Raw genomic sequence first — 9,883 nt, 5'->3', positions numbered from 1 at the left:
AAGCACTTCAAGATCAAGCTACAACATAGACATTAAACTTGTCAATTTGCTATAGTGTAGAGAGGGAATTAGCCAACCCTATTGATTCTCTAAGACCTTTTGATATTCCATAATATTTTATCAATAATTTACATAGTAGTCAAGAAGCTAGATAAATTATTTAATCAAAGGAAATCATGCTTCATCTATCCACAATTCACGATATCATCGATAGACTAGAAGACTAGGTCAATTCACATAAGCCATCTTTACATCAATCATACAATATTCGTATTCATAATCCAATCATGATACTAACCCAAAACAGTATATACAACCAATCTAATATAATCGAAATCCACATTAATGCATCTAGAAATCAATGTTACAGTGAACCATGGAAACTAGGCTAAACATGCTCAAATATTTATACATTAATCCTCATGGATCCTTCAACATCAATTCAACATAAATTCATGTAATAACAACATAGACAATCAATTCAATGTAATCGAATCATAATTCACTCGACAGCATTTCAAGATCACAAAGCCCATGCAAGGCTAAATCATTTTGGTGAAGGAGCATGGGTTAATCATGAAATTGGAGTAAAATTCGTGTAAAAACCACTTTATTAACTTCAATTATTCATGATTCAATCCTTCAAAATCTTTTTTCGAAAGAACCCACGGAAGATTGAAGAAGAAGGACTTTGATCATATTTTTCTTCTTTGAAATCATTGAGAATGGCTCTCTAGATGAAAATATAAATAGCGATGAAGATCACCATACCTTTGTCTAGTTGAAAACATATAAAACTTGATGATTCATCCATGGAAAACACAGCTCCATGCAGTTCTTGAGCTTTACCAACAATGGAGGTTTGAAGAAAAATATTTTTGGATGGAAAGGCTTCAATCGTGTGAGAGAATTCTAGAGTGGGGTGATCACGGTTTTCATGACATATATACACCCAAAAATATATAAATAAACCTATTAGGATCAGGTTAGTACGTGGAGTGAATTTTTCATTCACCCCTTTAATGAAATAAACGCAGCCTGCAACTTACAGTGCACCAACGACGGAGGCAATGACGAGGCGTCATGCCGTCGACGGTCCATGCCTGGATTCCATCGCCTGGAACATAAAAAAATTCTTGGGGATTGACCTTCCCCAGGCAAGATGAAGTTGACGATACTTGCTTTACGTGCCATTGGTTGGCCAACGATCCATCGTTGGGTCTGTCAATAGACACTGCCCAGGCATTGTCTTCAACCAGTCTTGGGTCCTTCTTTTGGGGCCTCTTTTGGGGCCCTTTAGAAGTCATACCCGGACGTTTCCAATGTTATTATAAACCTTAAAAAGTTATAGACCTTCCACATAAATTTCATCAAAAACAAAAACTTACAAGTCGCCCAAACAGGCCAAGCCCCATCTTGACATACGTTGAACATCTTAAGGGCTATCCTTTGAAAACCTTGGACATTCTAGGTCGTTTGAACGACAAACTTCTCAAATCATTATATACCATCATTTAAAATCATTAAAAATAATTTATAGTCTTTACAAGCTCATGAAACACAATTATAACAATACATAGACACATGAGGCACATAGGTGACTAGTCGTCGAATGTCTTGGTCGTCTCTTGACGTTCGACATCAAAATCATTTCAAACTTTACGAACTGTCTCTAAATTATATTATAAGTCATATTAGGACCTTATAATCTTAATTCAAATATGTTAGTCTCTAGACACCCTATCTCATTTTGGGGTCTTACAATATCCCGCACTTGGGAACATTCATCCTCAAATGACTCTTAGGGCTCTTTAATCACAAGAAGGATTTCAATGCATCATTGAGCAGTTCATAACATTAATAATATCATCAAGTAATTTTAGCGCTCAATGCACACAAGGAAGCAAAAACATTACTCACTCACTCATTAATGCATCAAACACAAAGGCTTCTATCATGTTCATAGGAGGAACATCCTTCTCGTAATCATAACATGGTCATTACGCCTTAATTCATTAAGAGATCATCATGCAAGACCACACATTGGCATATTTCAACAACACTCAATAAGCATTTTAGTCACTCATAATTCAAACCACATAGAAATGAGTTAGTTGAATTACAAAGATCTTTATTCGTTACACCTAGTACCACATAGTTCATACTCAATCAAACCATGCTTAGTGGTATCCATGGAGGAATGTCCTTCTCCTCAACACACTTACATTTATCATGAGTTCACACCTAAGAAAGGTACAAGGTCAATTTCCTCTTAAAATTAGATACTTTCAACTTTTAACCAAGACATTATCATGGTTCCTTCCTAGTGAATTCTAAGTGGTACGTCACACCAAGTACATCACAACAAATAGGAAGACATTTCACGAAAATTCAATCCCTAACGTAGTACTCACCTTTACGGTAAACATAATTTGAGAAGAATCACACAAATCATAGGCACACACATGAGCACTTAGCTAAACATACTCTCATTTTTAAGAATGAGCCTACAATTATGCATTTAAAATAATAAAAGTTACATAGTTTTTAAGAGACTCAATACATTTCATTTTAAAGAGACTCAAATTATTTATATAAGGGTAAACATTCCACCTCACAAGTGACTTAAACAAGTTTCTTGTCTTATCTCATGAAGTCAAATGCACAATTAGCATATTAAGATGCACAATACACATGAGAAAATATGGATTTTATCAAAAAAATTTCTTTCACACACTTTGGAATCTTAAAATATCCTTAAGTTAATGTCATTCAAGACATACCAAACATATAGAGGTCATGCACTTCATTCTTTATGCAAAACTCTATTCATGAACAAGATTACTAAAATTTTAATAAATTCTGGATCAAGTAAGAATAGAAGGTCAATCGTAGAAAATATCTACAACCTTAGTACTCAATCACCATACACCACTTAGGGTAAACCCAATTAAGAGCAAAGTAATCCAACCTCAACAGGATCTTAAATAAACAAACTTCATTTTCATCACTTAAAGTGAATTCTATTTCAGAGGGATTCACCGTAAGTCAATATCATAACACAAAAGTATTCTAAACCTTATCACCTAGGTAATTTATCCAAAATTATCAAGTTATGTCATCTCATTCAACCACATATGGTTTGTTTACAATACAATTGACACCAAGGTCATACATCATTAGGGGAAACAATGAAGGAGACTTAGTCTTAAGGACTCTTTCTTTTCTTTCAAGATTAAGGTAAGGAAACTTCTAGGTCAATCAATCCACATCATAACCCTACAATAATAAGAGTACTACCCCCAATTCTAGGGAAACATCAATTCCACAACATTAAGGGACTCACAACACAATAAGAAGTTAGAAACAATTCTACAACTCATCATGCCATAAGACTCTCATTTTTTTATTTCAAATAGCAAAACTCCTTTTTAAATCATTATTATGTTCATATACATCAATTATATACACATTTCAAAAACATCTAATCAAAGATCAGTTTAGTTGATTTTTCAAAAATCTTACAGTAAGCTATTTAGCTTTATAGTGAGCATAATTTCAAATATCCAAAAATGGAACATTTAGAGAATTGAGGGGACAAGCTTGGCAATATACGATACAAAGCTTTACCAACTCATCCTTCATGAGTATGCATAATATCATATTACCTAGGATCCAATCTATACAAAGGAGTCCAATCCATATTAAGCAACTTCTCAAGGACCACATTTATACAAAGGGAAACATTGGACATTTTTAGGCACATATTCTTAGGGTAGCATGCTTCCATAGGTAGTCACCAAGCATTTCAAGTTCAAATCGTAGCATAAGGCTACCATCATGTAAAACCATTTAGGAACATATCATTCCAAAAGAACTCATTTTATCCTTAATAACTTCTAACAGACTTTAACTATATCATGACATAAATTTTTCAACATAACATGCTATTTCACATAGTTTTCATATATAGCCATAATTGGGATCACATCATGAAAACATACCAAAATTCACCTTCGCATATACTCCTTCAAAGCATAAAACCAAGATGAGCATCTAAACTCACCTTTTCTCCCTAAAGTATAGAGAACAATCTAATCCAAGCAATCATATCTAAAAGACCAACGGAAAAGAAAACATAAGAGAGAGATCTTATAGAGTTTAGTTCTATGGCATAATATGAGAATGATGAAGAAGGGAAACTGTATCGTCCTATAGCCTCTCGTACCATTTGATGTGTCACGACTCACCACCAATGATACAAGACTCTACTAGACATGACAATATGAGACTTCTTAGACCCTAAACAACTTTTAAAAACTTTGTGCTCTGATACCACATTTTTCACAAATGAGGAGCACCCCCTAGAAGTAACATGGCGTACTTGACCTCTCGGAGGTCTTATATAAGCCCATAGTTATCATTCATCGCATCGACATAGTAAATATAGCAGAAAATTTACAACTTTTCATATCAACTCATATGCTAGAAGTTTTACTTCATGTACATATAAAATATAAGTCATAATATATATATAGCCTCTAAGTCTCTTTGAAATCTTATACTCAACAACATTAGAATTCTTTAGGGACACGGCCCATAAAAAACATCACGTAACTATACAATATTTAAAGTCTTTAAAATAAATATACATTAGGACATCCTTAGACTTAAGGATTCCTTTCCTTGAGTTTGGGAATCACCTATCAAGCTCTTCACCATTCAAGACATCCTTTAAGCATCCATAACCTACAATTTGTGTAAAAATAAGAGAGAAATGGGATTAGTACAAGAAATGCGCTAAGTATGACAACCATGCAAAAACATGCATTTAAAAGGGACCATTTTCTAGAAAATCATATTTCATGCCTTTTTGAGTAAATACTTATGAAACATTTAAACAATAGCATTTAAATCATGCTCATACTTCATAAAAACACAACCAAATGTCAAACATCATAGAAAAGCACATATAGAATTTAACTACAATTTCATGTCACTTTATAGTGAGCTCATTCCTCTTTATAATGAACTATTTCTTTTAATTCATTAGTCCCCCAAGTATTCCTTTAGGGATACATGGTGCAATGTATCACCTTAGGACCACAAGGAAAATTATACATATCATCAACACAAGACAACGCATACCAACATAGAAGTAGAATACCACATAGACATAGTTAAGTCAATACCTTCATCATATAGTCAAAAAGATCAAGTTCATGCATAAAGAGTCCTATCATGCACATCTTCATAAGAAGTAGACAAATAATACAATGGCATGCATAAGGAACACATATATAGTGATATGCATTTGAAAACCTTCTTAGAACTTCCTAAGGAGCTACGTGTGCAATGTCTAGATGGGTTCATTACTTAAACCTACCTAAGTAACCTCCCTTAAGTCTTTCTATTTAGGGTCCTAGTCATCAATTTCCATTGTCCATTTTACTTTAGGGAAACTATAACCTTAACCTACATAGACAACGTGATGCTAGACATGGAATCAGGTGACCTAAAACCCCAGACCGATAAAGGGTGGTCTATCGGCCAAAGTAGAACCAAATGAGACATAGTTTTCTAAGTGGATCCACTAGCTAGTACCCTTTGGTTGAAACATAGTTATGAAACTTGGAGGTACATGTAAAACCCTTTTTATGACAAGTTAGGCATTGTAGTTGTTCTCTTATGGAAACCCTATTTATTCCCGTTGAGGCATTGTGGTTATCCACCTCATGATATTTATGGTGACTTACTTTCCTACCATACAAAGGGACACACACTCATGTTCAAGTTCACTCGGTGCTAAGCTAAGTTCCCTCCCTTGAAAACATTTATTATACTTTTACTTTATAAATCATATCTTTTATGAGAGTCATCCTCTCATATGCTTAACTCATAGGTCATAGAAGTAAGTTCATCAACCTAAATCATATAAAGAATCCATTCACATTAATGTAGCATATCTAAAGCATCATCTAGTTTAGGGTACACATGAATACACCCTTCAAGGCCCCTTTCCTTACTAGATATTCATACATGTGTGTGTATACATATATGTGAGAAAACCTTTCATATAACACATTAAGTCACACAAGTTCATACATACATATTCATACATATAGAAATAAAAATTAGAACTATCCTATCAAGGTACACATGTGCAATGCATAGGCAAAGTCTCATACCCTTACCCATACTAGTACACCTATCAAGTCATCCTAGTAAGGATACATAATATACTTCACATACATATACTTTACATGCATAGTAGTAGACATTAATTAATATGAGGACAATCTTTCATTTAGACAGCATAATCTATACTACTTGTAACAAGCATGTGAGTGAGTGTGTGTGTACATTGGTCAACATGATCACAAAATGGCTATCAACAACATATTGAGGCAGCCACCCTCTTAGACCATAATATAACTTCAAGCATAAACCACACAACACACAATAGCATAGAAGACAAGCCAACTTCATATTACTTTTAAAACTCCTAACTTGTGATATTCATGCATTCACATAGGCGTACATAGATAAGGGATTATTAACCATTTTTAACTCATCAATGGCAGCACCTATACTTCACCCTAAAATTGATATACACATGCTTACACATAGCCGTACAACCTAAATCACAACTAGAATAGGAAAGTAGGCATAAGCTTCACATTGTATCATCATAAGCACATGCTCATATATTCATCAATTTTCCTTCATCGACATTGTGGACAAACATATATAGATTGACAATAATGTAAACACCACCACCATAAGTGGACCATACCACACAATGCCATACAAAGCTTCATCAACTACAATACTATAAAGAAAGTAGGAGAGATAAGAATTCCTACCAATTTCTTACCCTTTGATAAACATTTATTAATACACCTTATTAATCAACAATTAATATATATGGAAGTATCTAAATGTACTTTAATAGTAGAAGAAACCATGCACAAGTCGCGAATAGATCATACTATAACATAATACAACGCATAACATACTAGGAAAGTAGAACGTAGATCCGAGTTAACTTCACTTGCATTGATTTTAATTCATATCTAATGGATAATGTCAATCTAAAACAGTAAATAATCATACATTTAATCATAAATAAATTGTGCTTAAAGCACTTCAAGATCAAGCTACAACATAGACATTAGACTTGTCAATTTGCTATAGTGTAGAGAGGGAATTAGCCAACCCTATTGATTCTGTAAGACCTTGATATTCTATCATATTTTAACAATAATGTACATATTAGTCAAGAAGCTATATAAATCATTTCATCAAAGGAAATCATGCTTTATCTATCCAAAATTCACGATATCATCATATACATAATATTATCCATCGATAGACTAGAAGACTAGGTCAATTCGCATAAGCCATCTTTACTTCAATCATACAAGATTCGTATTCATAATCCAATCATGATAATAACCCAAAACATTAGATAAAACAAACCCAATATAATCAAAATCTACATTAATCCATTTAGAAACCAATGTGTCAGTGATCCATGGAAACTAGGCTAAACATGCTCAAATATTCATACATTGATCCTCATGGATTCTTCAACACGAATTCAACATAAATTCGTGTAAATAACATCATATACAATTACTTCAACGTAATCAAATCATAATTCACTCGACAACAATTAAAGAACACAAAGCCCATGCAAAGCTAATCGTTTTGGTGAAGGAGCATGGGTTAATCATGCAATTGGAGTAAAATTCCCGTTAAACCCACTGTATTAACATCAATTAATCCTGATTCAATCTTTCAAAACCTTTTTAGAAAGTACCCATGACAGATTGAAGAAGGACTTTGATCATAATTTCTTCTTTGAAATCATTGAGTATGTCTCTCTAGATGAAAAGATAACTAGAGATAAAGATCACCATACATTTGTCTGGTTGAAAACCTCTAAAACATGAAGATTCATCCATAGAATACCCAGATCCAAGCAGTTGTTGGGCTTCACTAAAAATGGTGGTTTGAAGGGATATATTTTTGGAGGGAAAGGCTTCAATCGTGTGAGAGAATTCTAGAATGGGGTGATCACGTTTTTCATGACTTATATACAACCAAAAATAGATAAAAAAAAACCTACTAGGGTCAGGGTAGGACGTGGGGTTAATTTCTTATTCACCCCTTTAGTAAAACAGACGCAACCTTCAATTTACAGTGCATCAACCACGGAGGCAATGACGAGGCGTCATGTTGTCGACGGTCCTTGCCTGGCTTCCGTCACCTAGAAAATAGCCAAAATCTTGGCTTGTGACCTTACCCAGGCAATTTCCAGTTGACGAGACTTGCTCGACGGGCCGTTGGTGAAAAAATGATCCGGCGTTGGGTCAGTCAATGGACACTGCCTAGGCAGTGTCTTCGACCAGCCTTGGGTCCTTTTTTGGGGGCCTCTTTTGGGGCCCTTTAGAAGTTTTACCCGGACGTTTCCAACGTGATTATAACCCTTAAAAATTTATTTTCCTTCCACATAAATTTCATCCAAAACAAACACCTACAAGACGTCCAAACAGGCCAAGCCCCATCATGACACACATTGAACTTCTTAAGGGCTATATTTTGAACGTCTTGGACGTTCTTGGTCGTTTGACATCAAAACATCTCAAAACTTCACATACAATAATTAAAAATAATTATACATTATTTGGAGGCTTCACAATATCATGAAACACAAATATAAGCATGCATAGACACATGAGGCAAATAGGTGACTAGTCGTCGGATGTCTTGGTCGTACCTTGACGTTCGACTTCCAAATCACTTCAAACTTTACACACTGCCTCTAAACAATATTATAAGTCATTTTATTACCTTATAACCTTAATACAAACATGTTAGAATCTATACACCCTATCTCATTTAGGGGTCTTACACATTGATGCCATTTGGATGCCCTCCCTAAGACATGCAAGAAAGAAATTAGATTATGAGTCGTTGTATATGATTTGTCTTTCGTTAGTTTCTGTTGTACATGACCTGTTTTCAAGGCTGTATATTAATTTTTATTAATGGAGGTTTAGGTTATTGTCCCCCTCTGCTTGTTATATGTATAGATCTTCGAAGAAATAAAAGATTCGTACCACCGAGGGCGTAAAATATCATCTTAAAAATGTTGACCTGATTCTCCAAGAAATAACAGACTTTATATTTGTTTACTTTTATGAATCCACCGCGAGTTAAATGATCAGGTCCCTTGATTGTTTTAGTAATTGCAAAAAACGTTAAATGAAGTAAAGAACACAAATGCTTATGTGAAAACCTCCTAGCTTACAAGAGAAAAAAGTCGCACCATGCCACGTGAGATTTCTCAATATCCAATAACTTCAAGACACTTATGAGTACAAGATGTAATAATAACCACCTTGTAACACCTCATTAAAGACATGATGAGTGGTAAATTTACTTAAGAGAGAAAAAAGTCACGATTCCGACTCTTAGTTAGCTATTTTTAATTATTACGAATAATGTCTCATTTAATTAGTTTTAGAGAGTGTATTTCAGTGTTAAAAAAATGGCACCGTTGCCGGATACTGGTGGTTGAGAATTCTATTTAAGAAATTATGTTGTAAATTTGTGTAGTTGTAGTAAATTTTTGATTTGGGTTGTTGTTGGTTGATTTGCATGACAAATACAATGCATGACCATGATAATTAAAATTATAGTCATTATGGTCAAAATGACATGGGTGATTTGAATGATATTCACGCCAATATTGTTCAAACTAAGGGAGCCATCCGGATACCTCCCATAACCAGGAGGACATTGTTTCATGTAACTTGATTGTAGCTACAATTGATCCAAATAAAAGGAATGTTTTAGAGGTTTAGCTAATGAG

Source organism: Solanum pennellii, chromosome 5 (genome assembly GCF_001406875.1).
Source record: "Solanum pennellii chromosome 5, SPENNV200".
Classification (NCBI taxonomy): Eukaryota; Viridiplantae; Streptophyta; class Magnoliopsida; order Solanales; family Solanaceae; genus Solanum; species Solanum pennellii.
This window is presented reverse-complemented; position numbering follows the sequence as displayed.